The sequence below is a fragment of the Argiope bruennichi genome, chromosome 3, assembly GCF_947563725.1.
Source record: "Argiope bruennichi chromosome 3, qqArgBrue1.1, whole genome shotgun sequence".
Classification (NCBI taxonomy): Eukaryota; Metazoa; Arthropoda; class Arachnida; order Araneae; family Araneidae; genus Argiope; species Argiope bruennichi.
Genome location: NC_079153.1, coordinates 131,028,902 through 131,053,451, shown reverse-complemented (window position 1 = coordinate 131,053,451; position 24,550 = coordinate 131,028,902). Strand labels below are relative to the sequence as shown.

The window sequence follows — 24,550 nt, the reverse complement described above, 5'->3', positions numbered from 1 at the left end:
TCAAAAGATATATATATATATATATACATGTACATTGATTAGAAGGGAATAACAGGAGAAAAATAATAAACTGATCATCGCATTATCTATGAATTATTATTTGCAATCGGAAAGTTATTTTCTTAAGTTGATCATATCACATATTAAATGTAACATTTTAATATCAAAATTATGAATAAATTAATTAAAATAATTAAATTATTCATATCTCTATAAAACGTTTTTTAAAGTTATGAATAATTTGCTTTAAATAAATTCTAAATTAGTAATTCATTTAAAGTAATTATTCATAAAAATATTTAACGAATATTTAATAAAGTTATGAAATATAAATTTAAAAATTAATTTTTTAATGTATTCCTTCTGTTTATTACATTATTAGTGTACTATAAAATATATTTTTATTTTAATTTTTTTGCTAATTAATTAATTTATTTATTTTTAATATCACGAAATCTCTTGTTTTTCAAAACAACTACTAGACGGCATTATTGGTAAAGAATGAGAATTTAATTCAATTAATGATCAACTAATAATTAAGCTTTGAAAATATTAAAAAAACGTTTTACATTCGGAATTCCCAAGTGCAAATTTCCAAACCTCAAGTACATGAGAAAAGAGTGAATGAATGCTAGTTACCTCTAAAAAATAAAGCTTTTTTTTTTCGATATACGTGATCTATTAAAAAATGGAAGGCAGAAAAAGGGAAATATAAAACTGTTTTTTTTTTTTTGTTTTTTTTAGAGCGGGAAAAATCATTTAATTTCGATTTTTTTTTTTTTTGAAAAGTCTATCTTAGTTATTTTAACTTGATCAATAGGAAGGAATAAACTTGAAGAAAAGTAAAAATAGAACTGTAGAAATTATAAAAACAATAGCAAGATGTATTATTTATCTCATTCTGTTTCTTCTGAATTTTTTTAAACTCTTTATCTATTTTTTTTTACTTCAAGTTAAAAAAAATGTTCATTTTTAAAAATTTTTTAATTGAAATTGCCTTTATGTCTGATGGTATACGTAATTGGGTTCGTTATTTGACTGTAGATGACATCGTGTAAATTATCAATTTAATTCTATCCAACAAAACTTCTTTTCAAAAAGCCTTAGAAAGGTTTTCTAAAATAAAGAGACCCCCCCCCAAAAAAAACTAATTGATTTCCAAATTAAAGTCGATTAAATAACTTCCACATGTGAAAATACTATTTTTCTTTGTTAACTTAATTTTTTTAAAGAGCTTTATTTTCAAAAAATTATAAATTTAAGGATATCATCATTCCAGTTCAACAAAAAATTCAAACCTAATGAATATGGTAGAAAAAACTTTGGGAGACGAAAATATTTTGAATGTACAATTACCGAGAGACAGTAGAAATTGTATATAATTTATTTTTTTTCAATATAATGTAACTTACTTTTCAGGAAATCCATTTAGAAACAATTCGTTAAAAAATGGTATTTAGAAATACTGTCAGCGGTTTAGTTAAAGAAACTGGTATTCCAGATAGAACCTTCAATGTCTTTCATATGCAGATAAAACAAAGATACTTTTTGAATCTCTGATTCATTTCAGTGCATAAATTATATTTTAGCCGCTGTATCATTTCTTCCTTTATTTCTTTACATATGACATAAAGCTTACATTTACATAGCAGCTTTAATTTTTATTCTATTTGTATTAACATATAATGTCTTTTATGCCCTTTAATTTCATTATTATCACTGTTTTGACTTATACACTTCTAATTTATAATAATATTGATTATTACTGTAGTTACATTCCATGATATTTCAATATAAGAATTGATTTTGGATCATATTTGAATAACTGCTATAATTATACAGATAACTATTTAACCATATCTTAGTTAAGTTATATCATTATAACCAAATAAGTTTCCTCTCTGAGGATTTAACTGCTTATTATAGCTGAGGATTTTGCTGCTTATAGCAGCGTTAAAACCATAATTAATTGATGATATATAAGTATCACTACTTGTAATTGTAGAGATTTAGTGTTTTCGCATAAAAATGACTCCACAAATAACATTTATATCTTTGGTATATAAGTTTCCTATTTCACGGTTAAAATATTTAATAAGAGGATACAATAAAAACCCAATGCAGTCAACAGATCGATAAGCAATTCTAACACATTCTTCATAAATATTGAGTATTTGGACCAAGCAATCTTAGCTAATATTCACAATCTTTGATCGCCCATTTGTAACTATTTTTCACAAGCTTTTTTAACACAGTCTTAACTATCACTCCATTTATCCATACATCTATGAAAATATTTTTTCCCAATATTTGTTCATTGTATGAGTTTATAGATTCTCTTTTGTCATAACGGGTTGTAACAATTTACAATTAACATACATAAAAACCATGAATCACCGCTTCCACGGTAAAGAAAATAATCTTTCCTATACTCGCCTTTATATTCCTTATATTTTAAAAAACAGCACATAAAATTAAACAACTATCCTTTTAAATTTATGGCATCATGGTTTCAGCATGCCAAAACAGTTGACAGCAATTCGGTACTGAACAAATATTTAATGTATTTTTATATTCTGATATTTTCTAAGAGCACAAGTCGAGGGCAGGGTCGATGGTAAAACAAGTCGTTGGATGCAAATTTCAATGACCTTAGTGCGAAATAAACTATAGAATTTGTATTATATTTAGTAATACTTATTTTACATATTTGTTATTGGCAATCTATGGCATACCGGCATTCTATATAATAATATTTAAACCTTTTATGGAATGTCATACTTCTTTAGGCTGAATATGAAATTTGAGAATTATTATGTACTTCTCCTATGTATGAATGACATATGCTATTTACATGAGCTATAAAAAGTAATAATAAACCTATTCTTTAATCAGTTTATTAACTTTAAAACAAAGATTGCACAAAATACCATTTTTATGGATGGAAAATAAATTTTTTATGACTCTTTGAGGGCACATATGCATCACTGGTTTCTTTTAACACACATAACAGGTAGCGGAAATGGAAATTTCTTTGTTAAGCATGCCATCATTAGGTTGATTTAATCTATTATGTAATATAATCTCGCCCATGCTTTTTGAAATAGGCTCTTTTTTCTTGCATTGGAACTATATTTCATATTTTACCGATTTGATAGATGGTACTCGATAGAATGCCAACTTATGATAACACACACACAAAATTTTTTGCATGATTTATCGCACTTTATAATAATTTTTGACGTCCGACGCAAGCCATGAGTTCAGTTCTCAGCACTCGACCCTGCCGCTCACCCGCCTCTCAAACGAAGCGCTTCAATTTAGAGCAGTTAGCAATCAAAGGATCAACTGCAAATGATAAACCACGCAATTTTGTCGATTTCAATTTTCTCCTATTATGTTTAGGTGGATCGAAACTCCTCTGTAACACATTACGTTATGAGTTGAATTTAATTTCTACTATATTAATTGTAAATATCAGCCATAAATTTATGAAATCAGAAATATTGCAGATGAAAGAAATACAAAAAAAAAATACCTTGATGGAAAAGAATGGCTCTTTCCAGCAATCATAGGAATAAAATGTATCGACGTGAACTCTAAAAATGCCTGAAAACCTATCATGAAACCCATTTGCATAACGATATATAATCAACTCAACATTTTTTAACATTGAATATCCATTAGGGAAAAAAATCACGTTTCATTTTCGCTTCAAGGACCTTCCAGTGATTTACCTCCACCATTTTAAAACATTGCTACCTTTTTACCCTTCAACGACAGCCAAACCGAAGTCAATCTTCCTCAATTTACATAGACATGACCGATGCCATAAATCCCCAACCGAAAATCCGGAAATAAATTCAATCCATGCAGCAGCATCACCTAAATATTCAATTCAGAAAGTAACCCAGAGGTGACTGTAACTGTCACCCAAAAGGATTTAAAGCACCAATTCCTACTTGCTGCATTGTTATTATCATCGAAAGAAAAAATGAACTCATTTGATTATTGAAAAAAGGAACGTCTTGGCCTAGATGGTCCTTTTCCGGCATATCTACCCTTCTTTGAAAGTGCTCATCCTTAATTTATTGAAACGGCGTGTGTAGGCAATTTAGAATCAACACCTTCGCAGTCGTTGACACTTGCGGCAGTGTCTTTTCTTCCAAACAACAGGTCGCTCGGGCCAGAATCGATGCATGGCGTGTCCTTCATCAAAACTCATTCACCCAACAAGCTCTCTAAGGCAAATGAAGCATAACGTCTAAGAGGCGACGTGAATGGAACCCTTGATTCGTTATTATTAAAAAAAAATTGTTCCACAAAACTGCTTCGCCGGAGATAAAAAGTTGTTGCCTCCTTTATTTAACTTTTTTTTTTTTTTTTGAAGTTTGCCGAATGAACCTTGTGGTAATCTTACAAGTGGATGCTGTGGTTTTCTTTCCGAATTCGATTGTCATTGAAAGCAAATTCTTCAAACAAATAAACACTTGAAATCAATAAATAAAATAACTTAAGTTTTCGAATGCGAAATGGAATTAAAAATAAGTTTGTTTTGCCAAGAGGATTTTTTGAAACTCGGCCTTTGTTATAGTTTTGAAAATGTTTGAAGTACGGGCGAATTATTGTCTATTCGAAGAAACCGAATTAAAATAAAGGAAATCTAAGGGCTTTATTAACCTTTGTAGGTCAGCTTACGATGAAAAGCAATGAATACAAAGAAAAAGAATAATAGACTGCTTACAATTTCATTATATAAAACTAGAAGCAAAACCAATATATGTTCGCCGGAACAGAAACGTTCATAAAAGAAATTTAAGGACTATGCAAATTACATTATGAAATTTTTTACTATGTACCTCCAATATATAGTAACTCTACTGTGCAGGCAAAATAAATAAATAATAAAAAGTATTGAACTAATATTTGAAGCATAATGTTTTTTGACAGCAAATTTTAAAGTTTATTCCTTTTATTTTTGTAAATCTTTTGAAATAAAATGAAAATTTTTCATAACGCGCTAACTTTTCCTCTAACCCTTTATCTATTCCAAAAAAAAGTACCGTAATAATGAAGTATATTTTCTTTTGCAAGGAAAAAATGGGGATAAATCTTTTTCGCTATACATACTGTAACGTTATTGAAGAAATATTTTGGTAAGTTGAAATTTCAAGGAAGACTCTTTTTTAATCGAACTACTAAAATGATCTTATACAGAATTTCATAGCAATTTACTTTTTCAACAATAATAACAAAACACGTTGATTGAATAACCATAAATTCAAACAATTAATTAATGTTTCCTGTGATTCAAGTTAAAGTTTAGAGAATAGTTATAAACTTCGTTAGGTCCGATCACTTCGGACGATTAAAATAATTACATTTTAAGATAACAAATGCATAGAAGCGAAAAGATATAAAGCTTACATTTCTTTTATTCATGCAGTATTTTCTCCTTAACGTAGCAATCGAAAGAAAATCCAATATGAAACACAAAATATTCACCTAATGTCTTTTTTTAAAAATCCTTTAGCCATTTTATTAAGCAAACACCAATATTATTAGAAGAATATGTTATTATCTATTTAAAAAAATCCAAAATTTGTTTCAAATTGGCAACGATTCCTTAACCTTTTCAGTATCATTAGCAGGAGTGGTCTCTCCGAAATTTTCACTCACAATTCCTTTCAAAGAGGTTATCCTCCCATTCCCTACCCCTTCCCTGAAACTATGGAACTTCGGTAAGGCCGTGAAAACAAGGAACACTCAGATTTTTATTTTCATAGCTCGCACATGAGCGTTTTGTGCTAGTATAGTGAAAAAAATCGAATGTGCCTTAAAGACGGTTTTTTTTTTCATCGATTGAAATCAAAATTTGACACACAACATATAGTATTAAAATTCCATAGTAAATTCTCACTCAGATTTTTATTTTCAGAGCTTGCCCATGAACGTTTTGTGCTTCGAAGTATACTGAAGAAAATTGAATATACATTATAGACGTTTTCTTGTCCGTAGATTGAAATTAAAATTTGACATACAACATTAAGTATTAAAATCACATAGCAAAACGCTATTTGTTTAAATCATTGTGCTTTTGTTATCACGTTGAATGAACTCATCGACAAATGATCAATTTCTTGACGGATTTAAAAAAATTCATACCGATCTAGACTTTAGATGTTAGAACTGTCAACCAACATTTATTGATCTAGCTTTTTGCGTTTTGTAATTCATTTGATTCAGATAAACATCCGAACTTCCTGAGATAGATTTCAGTGAAAATTTAACAGAAATCTAGAATTTGGCGTTTTAACTACAGATCAAACTTAATCCGATTATCACAAAACTTTTTTGAATTATTAAGTTTCACAGATCGACAGAAAATCATGCCTCGTTTCACAAATTGTTTTTCGGAAATCTGAAACGAGGAAATTCCTCAAAATTTTGAGTTTCAATTTTTAATTGATCACAATACTCTTTCTTTCTTTACTTTGTATGCGAAAAAGTAATGAGTCAATAACATCCAGCTTTAAAAAACATGAACCTCTCTTTGCATCTAACAATATTGCTATCTTTGCATTTTGGTAAGTAAAGCTTGTCGACAGACTGAATGTATACCCAAAAATGTTTCTTACTGAGACGGGGGAGTAAAATTTTGAGTTTCAATTTTTAATTGATCACAATACTCTTTCTTTATTTACTTTGTATGCGAAAAAGTAATGAGTCAATAACATCCAGCTTTAAAAAACATGAACCTCTCTTTGCATCTAACAATATTGCTATCTTTGCATTTTGGTAAGTAAAGCTTGTCGACAGACTGAATGTATACCCAAAAATGTTTCTTACTGAGACGGGGGAGTAAAATTTTGAGTTTCAATTTTTAATTGATCACAATACTCTTTCTTTATTTACTTTGTATGCGAAAAAGTAATGAGTCAATAACATCCAGCTTTAAAAAACATGAACCTCTCTTTGCATCTAACAATATTGCTATCTTTGCATTTTGGTAAGTAAAGCTTGTCGACAGACTGAATGTATACCCAAAAATGTTTCTTACTGAGACGGGGGAGTAAAATTTTGAGTTTCAATTTTTAATTGATCACAATACTCTTTCTTTATTTATTTTGTGTGCGAAAAAGTAATAAGTCAATAACATCCAGCTTTAAAAAACATGAACCTCTCTTTGCATCTAACAATATTGCTATCTTTGCATTTTGGTAAGTAAAGCTTGTCGACAGACTGAATGTATACCCAAAAATGTTTCTTACTGAGACGGGGGAGTAAAATTTTCCTCATTTTAAGGGTGGGGGTGGTTATATTTTCAGTTTAACCATTGATACCGATACTACATAGAAATTATGATTTCATATTTAAAGAACAATTGCTTAAAGATGAGAAAATTCAAAGAAGGATTAAGGATTAATTTTGATTGCTCTTTAATGGTTATATTTCTTTCGGTATTTCATTGTGGTAAAAAACATGCTTTTTTATGCTAAAGAAAGCATCAATTTTAAAACAGTTTTTGGGTTTTAACCAAAGGCATATTTTCCATTTTGTATAATAATATTTAGCCATCTTTCCTTCAACAGCAAGATTCTTTGATCATTGAATTTCTTGCCCTTGTCATTTGACCTGATCGTACTGACCTTATCAGTGCGATCTCATGAAGCCATCGTCATCAAACAATTTATTATTTAAGAAGTTTCCTAAAAGATTTGAATAATTAATAATCCGAAGGCATAAAATATGGCTATATAGATAAATGACTACTTTGTAACTAGATTCATTTATTCATAGATATATGCAATCGAATAATGTCAGAGGGAAACATAATTTTTAAATGATTTCCCGTATAAAGGTATTTTCCTTGATTCCTTCATCCAATTTTATTAGCAGTTGACATTAAATATTTGTACTAATCGTAGAGCAAATATGAATTAATTATAATAATACAATTTCTTTGCAATTGGACTCAATTAACTATATAATTCACTTTTGGATCTGATATGTGCCGATTCATCGCATTTATCTCAGGAAATCTTTCAATTGATATTATGATATGCAAACCATTTTCTGCTATTCGTTATCATTTGCTTCACAGATGGCTTGTTTTGAATACGTTTGAGGTGCAGCCTGCGAATAATACGTTGTGCTCAGGGAATTTTTTAAAAATTCATTTAAAATCGGATATCGAACAAAGAGCAAATCGTTAACTGACTTTTGGAATTGTATGTTGTTGGATGAAAACGAATCTTCATTATCTTTTTATTTTTAAATCCCAATTAATTATCCCAATTAATTTAATTTCATTATTATCTTTATTTTCATTTGCAGATCGAAAAAAACGTTTGTCATCATTTAATAAAAATAAGCATTGATAAAATATTCATTTAGTGATGAAGTGTCAACATTATTCTCAAATCTTTATGTGAGCATTGATAAATTTCTTGGGTTTATGGGGGGAAAAAAGGAACAAGCAGAATTCGCTTTCTGACTTATCATGATAAGATCAACATCAAATTAAAAGTTCTAAATGAAATTATACATAATTTGCGACAAAACTCTGGTAAGAAATAAATTAATACCAGATGGAATTGTCATGCTAAATGGGAATAATTCAAGGATAGCTAAAGTCATCGTTATTAAACATTGAAATTATTTTTGTAATAATTAATAACGATAATTATTTTTTCGCTTTCCTTCCTAAAATGTTTTCATTAAATGTTTTTTCCTAGGTGAATATATATATATATATATATATATATATATATATATTAGAATTTCAGACAGAAAAATAATGTTTACATGACGTATGACGAGAAACGATTATGGCCTTTAAAGAATTATTATTAAAAATCCTCACATGAAAGAAATAGACAGAAGTGCTTTAATTGCATAAAAAAATAAAAAATTACTGTAGTCATGATATTGAAACAGTATTCGACCTGCCATGAGAAAAAAGATATACTAAATTTCAGCGAAAATTTATTAAATCTTTTATTTTAATTCTAATCAGATTTTAGATTTCGAATTGGTTGATATTTGTTAAGTATTCGTGCGGAGGTAGAAATAGAAAGTTTAATAATGTTAAAGCTAATTCAAATAGACATCTTAATTTTAGTTTTTATTGAAATTTATATTTTAAAATTAATTCATTTATCATTATTATTTATTAAATATTATGTTAAAATTTTAGGAGCTTCTATTAAATTTAATAATTAGTTGAATGCTATCATTCAGCAATTTATCTCCGCCCTTGTTTATTAACTGAATTTAGTCATTATTATTAATTTCTTTTCTTATTTACAAGGGGATTTGAAAATATTTTTGCTGCTCAAAAAAGTGCTGAGAAGGGAAAAGGCTTAAGAAAGGACCCAATAAACTATGTTATTGTTTTATGAGGTAAACCCATTTTTTCACTATTAAATGCATCCCTATTTTAATTAAGAATATTCCTGAATTTAAATAATTAAGGTAACATTTCAAAACTTTTATTGCAATTTCTTTCCGAATATAATTCTCTCAAAGTCTCATTTTTGATAACTTATTCAAAATGAGTCACAAGAGGAATTTAACGAACAAAACAAACCTCAGGTTATTTATCGAGAGCAATTCAAGGAAGATTACAAAATATCTTTTATGTATTAAACTATTAAGTTCTCAGCTTGCAAGCATTTTTGAAAGTTAACAACTTAGAAGAGAGTACGTGAGAGGCAAGCAAATGGCTTTCAATGTTTTCGATATCATCTAGAGTCCAGTCATCAAGTGAAAAACTTCCATAAAATAAATATGCATGAGGAGCGAAAATGGCACTATTTATTGAATTCATGAAGGATTCGGTTGCAAAACAAACATTTTCTTAAGCCTTAAGCATGTAGAATGTGTGTTTAAGTTGTGTACAGCTGTAAATAAACTCTTTGGGACAAGGCATTAAGTAATATAATTTCTCCAAAACATTGAAATATAACTTCCAAAGCGGTTAAGAAATTTTATTCCCCTACTTAACTGAAGTCGTTTTATTCCGATAAACAGAACTAAGAATTTTTCTGATACTTCATCCAAACTTTTGTTTTGTAATTAATTCGGAATTGAATTTTCGGAAAAATTCAATAATGTGATGGCATTAAGTATTTTACGTGTGTCAGAGGAAGCGTATATTATTAATTATAAAGTAATAAATAAATACAAATGCAAATAAATAAATGCAAACTATGTTAAATTTTAAAAATGTATATAGTTTTTTTTTTTTAATTCTTTTGCTTACTTCCAAACATATTCACATATTTCTGTTTTTTTTTAAACTTATAAATACATTTGGGAATACTGAGAAATGTTTCTCTTTAAACTAGGCTGAGGAATATTTTTCTCGAAAAATTATGTCAGATTTTATAGTTTAATTGATTATGTGTAGCTTATTTCTAATTAAGTTTATGTATATATATATATATATATATATATATATATATATATTACATAAGTTTTTTTTTAATTAGAAGGAGTATTTTTTTTACAGAAAATTTTATGTGCGAAAATGAAAAAGTAGGCAGGCAGTATTTTCAAATTAGAATACAAATGAAAATAAAAGGCGAGAATTGAAGAAGCATTATTTCAAGAAATTTTAAATATTGAAATTGATGCATTTTAGTGATGAATGGTTCGCATCTTCGGAATAATTGTGTTTTCACATACTTTCTAATAATGCACAGACCTAAAGCGAAAACAATAAAAGTTGTTAAAATTTTAATTGTCAGTAATTTCCAATGGAAACATAAATAGGAATGAAATATATGTCAACTACTATCACTTATATTTTTGAAAATATAAATTATTCTTTGATGAAGAATAAACGGCTTTTAACTTAATTCGTTACTGTTTTTTTTTTTGTTATGCATTGCCATTACCAGAGCCTAAAAGTGGTAAATAATACTTGGGCATAATATGTTTTTTTGACTATCTGTCATCATTAGAGACTTTAAATGATGTCTAGAATATAAGTCATTATTTATTTATTTTGCTTTCCTCATTCTGTTTGACTTTAAAAATTGGCATAAAAGCCTAATATTTTTGTCTTCATAGGACTTCAACGGAATAGCTCCAGACATCTATCTATATCCCCTGGTTTCCCTCTCTCCCTCGTGAATGAAAGCAGTGTTTGCGGATTAAAAAAAATTGTGTTTTACTATGACCCTGAGATAAGTAATGGTGTTACATCGAGCTCAGTAGATATATAGAAAGTTTTGCGTATATAATAAGAGAAACAATGATGAGAATACTCTAATCAGTATCAGATAATGAACATAACGTTTATCAAGTAACTAGGACATAAGACGAATCGATTCTATTCCTTTTCCGGAAAGTATTCTAACCGGAAACTGGAATTGATGAGGTAAAAGAATTTCCTTTCTGTAGTTATATGTAAAGTTCGAATATCAATTATTTCCTATCACAACCCACAACATTTACATATTCTTATTAATGCACTCAAAACTTTCAGGATATCAAATTCCCACACAACATCTTTGATAACAGGAATCTTTGCGGTTGCAAAGAGGGGGAGGTGTGCCTTTTCGTCCTTCATGAATCTATAGCAAACCGCCGATACATTCTTCGAATATCTCCAATCTCTCCCACCTGAACCGGAGAAAGAACACACCAGGTTGCAAAATTAATTGAAGCGACCAAGCTGCCACCGATGCTACTCCGAACTGACAATAGGATAGCTCAAGTTAAAGAACCGGCAGAAGAAAACAAAAACCACAGAAGAAAAGTCGTCAACTTTTTATTGTTGTCTTTCTCCATCTTAAAATCGGGCATCTCATACATCACGTGGCAAGTCGAGGTCTTCTAGACAGACGACCCGCAGCTTGATTTCGAAGAAGCAGCAAGGCAAGGGGGGGAGGCATATGCAGGGGGGAAGGCCTAATTAGTAAGGGTGTCCAGATGCTCATGAGGGGTCACTGTATCCAGGGGTCAGCGAGTGCCCTGTCAAGGGTTTTATCGCCATCCCTATCTAGCTATAGATTTGTGTGGCCCAGGGGTGGGTGGTAAGAAATATATCACGTTTTCAGGTATACCTCATGCCGTGCCCTTGTACAGCGTGCCCTTGTCATCCTTCTTGCATTCATTGTCACTGTGCGGTTAGCCCCGAGGGACGGACTACTCGCTGCATCCGGCTTCATCAGTATGGCAGGCAACAAAGATTCAGAGCCTCAGGTATACAGGAGTATAGCAGCAATAGTCAGGGCATTTAGATGGTTCGGGTTCTTACTGAGCCATTAATTTGATTAGTACTCAAATTACTTTGATATGTGTAAGATGTCCTTAAAATAAGTTTAAAATTCTAGAAATACAAAAGAAGATTTGGAATTAAACTTAATTGGGTGATATTTTTATTTTAGTACCAAAAATGTGCTTTTTAATACCTTAAGTAAAGTCTTACTGATTATAGGAACCAAAGAAAATTATGCATAAATTCCAAAGCCATCAAAAACGCTGCATTCTTTAGTTATAAATTTTAGCATCAGCAAAATTGACAAAAACTTATGACTTATAAGTGATGCCAGTTTTGTCGAATTACTATACTAAAGAAACTGAAAGATCAAATAGTTATAATTTCTAGTATCTTTCATTTCTAGTATCTAGTGTCTTGCTGTATTTGCTTATTTTTCCTATTGTAAGTACATTATCAAATTTAATAATTTTATTTTGAGCTTCAACGTTTCTTAACAGAAAATCTCTTAAAATGAGTTTTTTCTTGTATTATTTCCTTCATGTAATGAAAGAGCGTCTCTAAAAAATTATCCCGATATTAATTTATAAATATGAACCAAATTAGAAATAAATATTTTTAAATGCAAAAATGGAACCAAAAAGAAAGAAATGATGAATCAGAACTGAAGACTTTTTCAAGGGTCATCCTCAGGCAGAGATACAAACCAGGGATTTTTTTTTTCTGTGAGTGGCCTGAGTTTCGTTCCAAAATATTGACCCCTCGTGACCTTTGCACTTATACCAGGCGTTATCGGCATATGCAGCTCTAAACGCGGGAAAATTGAATTTAGTTTAACGTTGTGGGGATGCACTGATAAGTTTATTTTCTTCACAAAGTTTTTAATAGTTTTTACTTTCAATTGATATGTTCTTTTGCTTTTATATTTCAATGATGTTTTTTGCTTTTAATGATTAAATGGTCTTCTTGTAGTTTGATTTGATTTAATTTTGATGTTTCCTGCTTAGATTAAAATTTTTGAAATAATATTTTGCTTGTTATTGTATAATTTATTGACCTTGAATTTCGTGATATTAATTCTTATCTCCAAAACCTAAATTTCTTGGGATTTTCGGGGCACGAGAGGTCAATAATATTTTGAACAAAAGTCAGACCTCTCACAAAAAAAAAAAAAAAAAAAAAAAAAAAAATCTCTTGTTTGATTTCCTCCCTGAGAGTGACCATTAAAAAAGTTTTCATGCCGGATTCATCATTTTTTTTCTCTTTTGTTCCATTTTTGCATTTAAACTTAATATTTATTTTTAATTGGTTAAGTTCATCTGTGTTCTAGATGTAGCAGCATCAGTACTCTCTAAATAGAATGTCTCTTTTATCAGTTTTTGGTTCAAGAAATGCCTACGTTTAATTGAATTTCATAATGATTGCTTTTTTGGGGGTTGATAGTTTTTTTATAATAATGAACTGGTAGATATGAACACGAGCTACGGGTGTATGTATGACCTCTCAGAAAAATTATCGAGATTTATTTTACTTGTTTTTCATTAAACGTTTTGTTGTTTATATATACTTCTACTACTAGAATGAATTTATGACTATCTCAATGATATCAACAAAAGAACGGGGATGGGAGACCAAAAGTAACAAAAACTAGAATTTCACTTGGAAAAAATCTGCTCTAAAGTAGCCTTTCGGAAAGCCATGCGAAAATTAGAAGATTCTATCAATGACAGCAAAAAGTAAAACATCTTGAATGTTTTTCGAGTGAAATCTTATAAAAAAAATCAATCCACACACACACAAAAATACCCCTAAATTAATCATTACTAAGACATGTAAACTAATACAGATCTTTTGTGTTACGCTTCGTTAGAGAAACAAAAATAATCAATTATATAAAGGGGCAAGAATATTTTTAGTAGAAAATATCAGCACTAATTAATTGTATTGACATCATATTTTGATTATAGTGTTTAACATCAGTTATTCTCTTCAATAGCTTCAAACTACTTAAGTATGCTTTCAAACATTTTGATCTGAAGAATAGTGCTATTTTGATTCAAATAATAACGCTTTTTGTGAATAAGCTATTTTGAATTTTGTCTTTATTTATCAGCTACGTTGCTTTTTACTTAATAATACTATGGAATGCTAGAATGTAAAATTGCATACTTGAATGCTATAAGGCTCATTTTTTTCATTACATTGGACCTAGAATTAAGAAATTTACATGTTAAAAATTAATCAGGGAAATATTCATAGATTTTCATGTTTGTGGAAAATTATATATATAATCATATATATATATATATATATATATATATTATATATATGATTAAATATATATATTATATATATATATATATATATATATATATATATATATATATATATATATATATATATATATATATATATATATATAATATAAAATCAAATCAAAATGCTTGTGGCTTCTTTAAATTCCCCTCTATCAATAATAATATAAAATGGATTTTAGCCTTATGCAATTAAATAATATTTTAATAGAATATAATTTAGATGAGTAAATAGTATATAAGTTAGTTTAATAATATATCATTGAAATGGAACAAACTATGAAATTACACTTAATTAATTAAAGAACTCTTAATTCATAAAAGAAATTAAGTAATTTCTTAACTCATTGAAGAAATTGCTTTATCTCTTTTATGAGTTTTTATAACTCGATGCTATTCATTCTTATAGTTAAATTACTATAATAATGCAAAGCAGTCAAAAGAGGAAAAAAAATATAAGAATGCAAGGTTTATAAATTTAATATTAAATGTTAAAACGCCATAATTAAATTCTTATAGAAACTCAGTGTTATTTTTAGTATAAACAAATACACTCTTATAAATTAAAATCTCTTATAAGATTTTATGAAATTTCTAAATCTAAAATCGTGCATCCATATGATTAGCTAACATTCCAGCAAAACAATCATTGTTATATTAGAAAAAAAAATGCATAAAAATCAAAAATATTAAAAAGTTTCCGTCTGAAAATTTCTTTATTTACAAGAATTTTTATATAAATATTCCGGTTAATGTTTACTTAAATATTTAATTTATTTTTATATAAATTTTTTAATATTTTAGATTTATACATTCAATATTAAGTTATAAAATACCATAATTAAATTCTTATAGAAATTCAGTGTGATTTTTCATATAGCCAAACAAAACTCTTGTAAATTAAAATCTCTTATAAGATTTTATGAAATTTCTAAATCTAAAACCGTGCATCCATATGATTATTTAACATTCCAGCAAAGCAATAATTTATATACTAGAAAAAATTCATAAAAAAGACAAATATGAAAAAAATTCCACTTAATTTCTTTATTTAGAAAATTTCTTGTATAAGTTTCGTTATTTATCAAAAAAGTAATTTAATAAATTGTAAATATGATACAAAATTTAAAGTAATATTTGACTCGAATTTTTTTTCCTATGATACGAAAGAAACGTTAATAAATGCGTTCTTTTCACAAAATTAAAAAAAAATGAATTGCAAATACTCACATTAGAAATAAAGATCAAAAATGAATTGGCTTCAGGTGGAAACACTAGCAGAGATTTAATTGGTCTCAGATAACAGCGGCTTACCATCCAATTTTTTTTATATGTAAATACTCACTGTAATGAAAAAAAAATCTATAATTAGAGACATTCTAGCTGATATAAATTATTTTTTCATATCAATCAGAATTCCAAAAGTTCTAAGAGAAAGAAAACAATAAAATCCCAAAGGCTTTTAATAATTATTTCTGTATTTTTTGAAAAACAGTTGCCACGTAAAAATCAGTATGATTAAAATTTATATTAAAACATTTTTAAAGACGATTTCTTCCATTTTTATAAGTCAAATTTTTATCAGCTTTTCAGAACAGTATTTTTTATAAAAAATTTCAATAATTAAAAAAAATTAAATATTTTATATTAAAGAACTAATTCGATCAAAATTAAATTCTTATTAAAAAAGGAACAAATAATATTAATTTATTTCATAAATAGCTGTAATTCAAAGAGAAATGCATAATATCGAAAGTTCATCTCACTTGTAAATTATATTTCACAAAGTAGTAAAACGCAAAAGCTATGAACGTAAAAAAATAAAAATCAGTAATTTCCAAGTAAGTCTTCAGTGAGATAAGTAGTTAACAAATTTGATTATTTTAAGTTCTTTTTAAACGAAGTTTTTTCAGATTATGTTTATTATATTTTGTATTATCCTTGGTGATAATCTTTTTTTATTTGTAACAGATATAATTGAAGATATTAACTATAAATAATCTTAAATATGAATAAAGCTTTTTCATTGTGAACCAGGAAACATCGCTTTTATTCTCGGAAATATTATTTAATGTATAATTTTTCATATGTGAGTTATAAGAGCTCGTTTCAGAGTTTTTGTAGAGGAAAATTTATTGATTCATTGATTTAGTTTCTCAAAATTAGTTTGCGACTTTTTTTCTTTCTATGATTGCTGTAACTATCGTCCTCTCTGAAAAATATCAAAATAATGTTTTGTGTTAGTTATAAGACTCAAGATACAAATTATTAAAATTTATCTTTCGATAACTGAATTGGGCTTTACTTAACTTTTAATAATTCTATTGTATAAGTAATGTGAGCAATTAATGATTAAAATTATTTTAAGAAATCTTAAAATTTACAAAATTGTCTTTTCAATAATGCCAATTAATGTTCATATTCTTATTCTTTTATTTTAGACAATAATTATTTTAAAGAAAATTTCGTCTATAGTTAATATGTCTAAAAAGTAATGTACAAAGGGATTGACGAGCCATATTAAAAACTTGGATGAAATATGACAGCCTAGAAATGTATAATTTTTAAACTTTAAATAGCTCTAAATATTTATTTTACTAAAGTATTATTAATTATCAAAATACTACAAGTAATTTTGATAAATTTGACGAGTAAAATTATGATTATTTTTTTTATGTAATTTCAGTATACAAACTTTATACAGTACTTTAAATAAATCAACTGTATGTGTAAACTTCAAAATAAACTACAGTCATCAATTCACATCTGACTTGCATAAAATTCTTTATTCAATGCATTTTATAGGAAGAAAAGAATATCAAGTGCTTTAAAATATTACTTAAGATAAATTTGGATTCAAAATGCACACATATTTAACTAAAGAAAACACATAAAAATACAAATATTTTTTTAGAATATTCAAATATTTTAGAATTTGAATAAGAGCTAGTCAAAATATATTCGAATTTCAGACAATATTAGGAAATAGAATAGAAGAGAATAAGTAATCTGAGAGGGGGAAAAACTGAATTATTGATGAATTCGAATTAACGCATTTCTATTTTTATTTTTATTAAAATCAATGGTCTCCAACAAATCTTCTCGCATATTTTTATCTATTTTTAACTGCATTTCATTAGCGAACACTAGTTACGCAAGAGTTTATTAGAATGGGATCTTATTAATGGCGATCCGGTTAATACAAAAATACCAGGAAATCGAATATGTATTGTGAACGCTTTTTTTTACCGAGCGATTAAAATAAAAATTTAAGAAGAATTACAGTTGTAATCACAAAACAACATACCATATTTCATATATTTAAGTCGATAGGTTTTGAGTTATGGCATTTACATGCTGATGAAAATCTAGACAAACAGGTGATCACCGCTTTGATGGATTCGGCTTCAAATTTGAAATATATCTACAGAAATAAAATTTGTGAACAAAATCTCTATTCGCTTGGTTCTTGATTTTGTAGTTATAATTTTAACTCATATTTGGACTACTGGACAAGCAGACTTTCTCTTTACGGGTTTAGTTCAAAATTTGATGAAGATTTACGAATTTAGAATTTAGATCATTATACTAAATTTCATCTGTCTAGCTCAAAGTGGAGTTTTAGTTTTCGGTTTCACGCACAAACGGATAGACGTGATTCCAAAACATGTCTTTAGGACTCAGAAATAGTGGAGATCGTTTAGAATTCGAATTTTTTGATGATAACAATACTTTTATCCTTTTTAGATTTTGGTGGCAATGTATATTTTTAAATAAATATATTAAAAATGTATTTAATGTTGTTTATGACTTACACGGCGTAATAGCAAATTCTGTATTTAAAACTATAGGCTGTATTTTAAAAGTAAATGGTAACGCGCATATTAAAAATTCATTTTTCATGAATTTCACAGCTCAAGGAAGAAAACGAATAAATATTTAGAGAAAAAAATCTCTACTACCCTAAGGATTTGGTCTCATCAGCTACGCAAAAAATTTTAATTTTGGTATTAGGACTATAGCCATCGGGTTTAAATATGCACAAACGATATAAAGGAATAAATGCAAAAATGCATTACTAAACCATGTCAAAGCTAAAATGATGATATTTATAAACTCTCGAGACTCAGTCACTAGATGTTTACAGTATTTTCTGTAAACATATTTCATATACGAGAAAGGAATGAGTTAAAAGTTTGATTCCAATTACCATGAATCTAACTGTCCCGCTCTACTATAAAAAAGAATCCATTAGCATATTAAGTCAAGCATACTGAAAAACTAAAAATTATGATTCTTGGTGACGCCTACCCAAGTAACTGTGCGTGTAAGAGTTTGACCTTAAAATTAACAACTACATCACAGCCGTGGTCCCTCTTGGAGGCAAAAAAGTATTTAATCCTTCCAACTGGCTTTCTCTGTGACTAGCGCAAGGTCAGCCAGAGATCCTTCGTCAAGATGCCAAGCCCCTCTACCCCATACTGCGCTTTTGAGGCAGCATTCTTCCATCCGAAAGCGCAAGAAGAATGATAACCACCAGCCTCAATCACGTCTGGTAACGAGCTGCTAAGCTTTATTAAAAGTCCTTTATGCAGGGCTTTCTTGGAAAACCGAGCGGTGACACCAAAACCTCTCAGGAATGACCTGTCTCCTTCGGGTTGATGATTAGGCCTGTTTTTATTGTGCCCAGATTACTTTTTTGGATCATATGTTATATCTGTTTATATAAATGTGTGTTGTTTTCGATGCGGATGTTTTCTAAGGGAAATATGTATAGGGATACAGAACACGTGCAATGTGGGAAATACATTAGCATATTTATAAATAATTCTTAGAACTTTTGATAACCTTTCCCTGGCTTTTTACCTCTGATTCGTAACAAGCACTGTTAGTTCAAACAGCAGCAAATTTCCTAAGGCAGTCATGTGTTTTTTCATGTAAATGAATTGAAGGAAAAAATAACTAAATAAAAAACATTGGATTTCTTGTAACAATAATATAGAATAATCTAAAATATAAGAAATGAATAAATGATATAGTAATTGTATTTACATATCTGTTAATTACTTTCTACGTAGGTAATGCAGAGAAAGTATAGTAATCTTCAAAAAAATTCGAACTCGAGATTTTGGTGAAATCTCCAAGTTTTAGACCTCCTTGAGTTCGAAAAACAGATTTTTTGGAAAATATCCGTCTGTCTGTTTGTCTATCTGTCTTTGACAAAGATAACTCAAAAACACTTCGAGCTAGACGGTTGAAATTTGATATACGGTCTCTACACCATATTTGGAGATTTCTATTAAATTTGGAATAAAATATGTTCAGAGAAATTCTGTCTGTCCGCCTGTTCGAATATAAGTTAGCACGATAACTACAAAATGAAGACAGCAAGATAAATAAGATTCGAACTCAGACTTAAGGTCTATGGTGTAGACGGCGATTGAATTTTGAGCCAAATCCAATAAAGGGGTTGATCGTCTATCGGTGTGTACTTTAAGAAACATGAAAACGTTATAATTCAAAAACGCAGTGATTAAAATATAGTAAATGAGGTATGGGAATTTGTGACTACAAATGCAGTTTCTGTGTCAGAACTTTGTTTCAATAGATTTAAAAAAACATTCCTAAAGCTCAAATGCTATTTTAGACATTATTAGTCATATGTCAGGGATTTATCTCCAAAAAAAACGCCAAAGGACGACACGACAGATTCAGTAAAAATGCCAAATTCACGGTTAAAGTTAATATTTTTTAACTATAGTGCGTCAAAGTCATGCAAGGCGTTCACTGGCATGACAAATTTATTAGAGTAAGCGAGAAAATTTGGGGGGAGATGACTCACCAGCTGGTTTTTTCCCACAAAATATATACTTTTTTTTGTCGGTGCATAATCTTCTAAGAATTGAAAGAAAGATTTCGAAACAAGGTCTCCTGTACAGAGGGAATGCGCCCCATAATCGTATCTACTACATTGTACCGAGTTTTAATGAAATTGCCATGTCGAATATAACATTAACAGATCGGCTCGGCATCGATCGAATATAGAGATTTAAAGTTTAGTCTTCAAGAATTGAAATGGAGGTGATCCAGGGAAACATTTTTCGAGTAAAATCAGCCCCTACAAAAGGACTGTTCTCTTTTAAAACACATTCACTACCACTACTCACACTGTTATTCGTACCAACTATCTAATTAGATTGTTCCTCCTTTGCTATGTCTTAACTGAGGGATCATCTAATTAGACAGATATTTTGATACAATTAGATAGTAAGTGTGATCCAGAGGTGAATCACACGGCAGTCAGTGTATTAATGAAGACGTTTTGTCATTTAACCGTTTCATGTAAAAATAAAATAAGCGAGTGTGTTCTCCCTCGACTTTATTACAAAATATGATGTGTTTTGTATACAAATACATATTTTTGATCTCTTTCTCTATCCAAAATTGATACAGATCTGTGATCTGTCAGCCAAGAGTGATCCCTTTTGTCTAGTGGGCATGTTACTCGGTTACGAACCATAAGGTTATGAGTTCGGTCCTCGATATCTCCAATAGCTACAGATCTACATAATTAGTGCCATACGTTATTAAGTTTTCTCGTTTAATGTTATCGCATTTGCACGGCCATTTAACAAAAGCCTGATATAAATTTAGTATACAAATTCGGTTCAAAATTGGTTTCAAACAAATTTTCTTCTGATGCACTTCATAAGTTTGATGTAGTTAATATTGATTAAAGATGATACGGTAAATGTAGGAAAGAATAGAAAATGTTTGAAAATTGCATATAATATTCTGTTATGCTAATTTCTTATGCTTTAGTTTATGTATGAATTAAATCTTATTTATTTTTTGAGATTTTTTAGAAAGCAAATCAAATCAGCAATAATATACAATAAATATTGATAAAAATCTTTCTATTTACAAAATTTAAGATTCAAATATAAAAAATAAGCAGATATTAAAATAATAATGCAGAATATAAATAAAATATGAATTGGTAAAAATGAAATTATTTTATTAATTGCATTTTTAAAAGTTTTAAATAGGTTTTTTTAAAGTTTACTACAGATAAATATGTTTTGTTTACAGAAATATTTATCCAGGAAGTTTCGTCAGAAAAATTACTTTACTATTTAAATACCTTAAAATAAATATATATGTCGATTAAAACATTTTAATAAACTACGATCAATAATAAATTAAATAAAATTAAATTTATATTTCAACTTTATTATATTAACTGCAGGAAAAATTCGTTGAAAATATATAACTAAAGTTAGGGAATAAGATAATCCGTCCAATGGAGCTATTGCGTCAAGTGGATTACTTACATTGATGGTAGATAAATTAAAGACTCTATATTTCGACTTATAATGAATCAATTTATTTATTTTGCTTTCTTTAAATTAAGGTATATCCTCATTACATTTATGAACACAGTACAGTTTCAAATTTTTTCCCATATTTTGAAGGGTTGAATCTTAATAGAACAGTAAAACACTTGTTTAGGTTGTTCAATTTTTGTCACGCTCACGTTTTCAATCAGTCAGACTGAGTGAGTGGGCCGGTTGCTGAGATTGTTTGATGGTTTTTGTTCACTGATTCTCCATCGAATTTTATTTGATTTATAAACTATAATGGATAACTTGTCTAACACGATCGCCTGACTCATTTAGAAAAATAAAAGCTGTCTGTTACTCATTCGTCTGAATTTTAATCAGAAACTCCGGAACTTTCGTTTTTATGTTAAGTGATATTCATCACTGAAAGCGGGGCCATTGAATTTATTATGACTTGCAGAAGACAGAAGTCTTTTCAATTTTGCCTTCGATATATTTTGCCTAATATTTATGTTGATTCAAAACATTATGAATTATTTACATTCATTTCTAATTAAGATAGATTCGTTAAATATTTGCAAACAAAATGCATTCCTTCTGTTACAAATTATGTGAAGTGCTCTAAATTTCAATGGATTACTAACATTTATCTTTGCCTTAAATAACAATTTTCACCGATATTTCAATTAGTTAGCGGCTTCTAATTAATTAGATATGGACATTATCTCAAGATCAGTCCTAGAACCAGCCATTTTTTCCATACATTTCCAAAACTGCATACTTTAGATTTAAAAAGCAGAATATTTTAATATTTATTTGAGGAGCAGCATTATGTAACAGCATTTCAGGAACTTTACCCTTAAAAACTGAATAATTGAACCCATATGACCAACATGGGAAAGATAAAGTTGAAATTAATTAAATTTAAATTAATGAAATTCTAATTATGTATTCTATTCGACAGTACTTCACAGTAATTATATGAAATGACACACCTTTTATTTTATTTTAATTTTGTGAAAAAAAATGGGGGGGGGGGGTAAGAAAATGAATGACATTTTCTCGATAAGCGGGCGGTTTGATTTATCAAAAAGCATCTGCCGTTCTGCAAACCCAAGATTTGTATTAGTCTGTGTAATCAGCTGTCGAGTACGGCATCAAAGGCGGCATCCGATTCGCCAGACGTCCTTATTATATCAATATAAAACACCGACAGTGGCAACGGCGACATATGAAGTATATATTTGGTAAAATTGACTCCTGAATCTGTGATTCTAAAACGAAGACATTTCCACTAAAATACAGTTTGCTTTATTGTACGAGAGAGTAAAATTTTTGGATGTTTAAAGAGGAAAATGCATAAGATTCTTGCTCTAAATATATTAAATACACATAAAAAAAGATAAAAATTACAATTAATTACCGTTAATGAAACTGTATATTAGTTAAACCGTTTTTAAAAATTTGTATTTCACGTGCATAAGGGATTTTTTTTTTTATTTCCATGATTTCCTACTTTTGGACTGTTAATCTATAATTTATTATTATAAATATTATGTAGTCATGAAATCAATTTTTTTCTGAAATTCGCTACCAAGTTGCATGACTCGTACGGAATTAACGTTTCATTCAAATAATACATTAATTGATAAATTCTGAAAACACTAAAATAATGCATTTTCATCGACAACTTATAATTGAACAAAATTTCAAAAACTTGAAACATTATAAAAGTAAAGAAAAAAAATTTATTACAAAATTTCATCTTTGCGCATTTGAAACAAGTCAAGTTAAAGTGTATAAAAAGGCAACTATATAATAGGTTACACGTTATACAATTTAATTTTGAAATATGTTGTTGCCAAATTATGGATTGATATTTGTTATTTTCAGAGTAAGATATAAATAATTTGAAGATTTATCTTTTTTTTTCCTCTCTAAAATATCAAAACTGCATTGTAAGTTCCTTAGCATTTAAAAATTCATTTAGTTCGTTTCTATCCTTATCTTATTCTATTTTATTCACTTATATTATTAACTCTGCATTTTTTTTCCTTTATGCTAAAACATTTGTTCGTAAACAATTATTCTTCTGGAACGAATCTTTTATATAAATATCCGTAAAGTATATGGATTTAGTTAAAGGAAAATTACTTTTAAAAACATAATGTATTCTATTTTCTTTTTAAACTCATACAATATTTTCTCTTGATTATGTAAAATCCTTTATCTTTCAAAATGAAAAATGCAGCCACAAACAACTTAAATTGTATGATTACTATCTCAGAATTCCAAATTCTTCGTATTCAAGTCGACACATACCTGTTTTCTCCGGTCAGCACACCTATTATTACATCAACTTGCGAGATATATTTTCTGATATAATGCCTCCAAGTCAGCATTTCTAAAGCAAACGTACTATATAAAACATAACCACACAATTTATAATTCTTCTTTCTACTTTGAACTTGAAATCTTAAATGGCTACAATCCTACGGGCCTCATTAACGGCCCAGTAGGGGTTCTCGAAAGTCAAAAGAATATCTTCTGACTTTTGAAAGATTTAAGTAATTGAAAATTGGGAGTTCTCCTCGTACTGAAATTTGTTTCCTCTGAAGTTCACTTAATTAACAGGGTCACAGCATTTTAATGGATTTTGT

The 24,550-nt window shown here is 28.6% G+C and overlaps 1 long non-coding RNA gene across 2 annotated transcripts in view; it reads right to left on the bottom strand.

The window, feature by feature from the left end:
- The window catches only part of LOC129963837 (uncharacterized), a 409,853-nt gene that overhangs the window by 86,537 nt on the left and 298,766 nt on the right, over positions 1–24,550 (bottom strand). For both annotated transcript variants that reach the window (XR_008784034.1, XR_008784033.1), the window contains exon 4: positions 15,778–15,891. This is a non-coding gene — a long non-coding RNA (uncharacterized LOC129963837). The remainder of the gene's footprint in view (positions 1–15,777; positions 15,892–24,550) is intronic.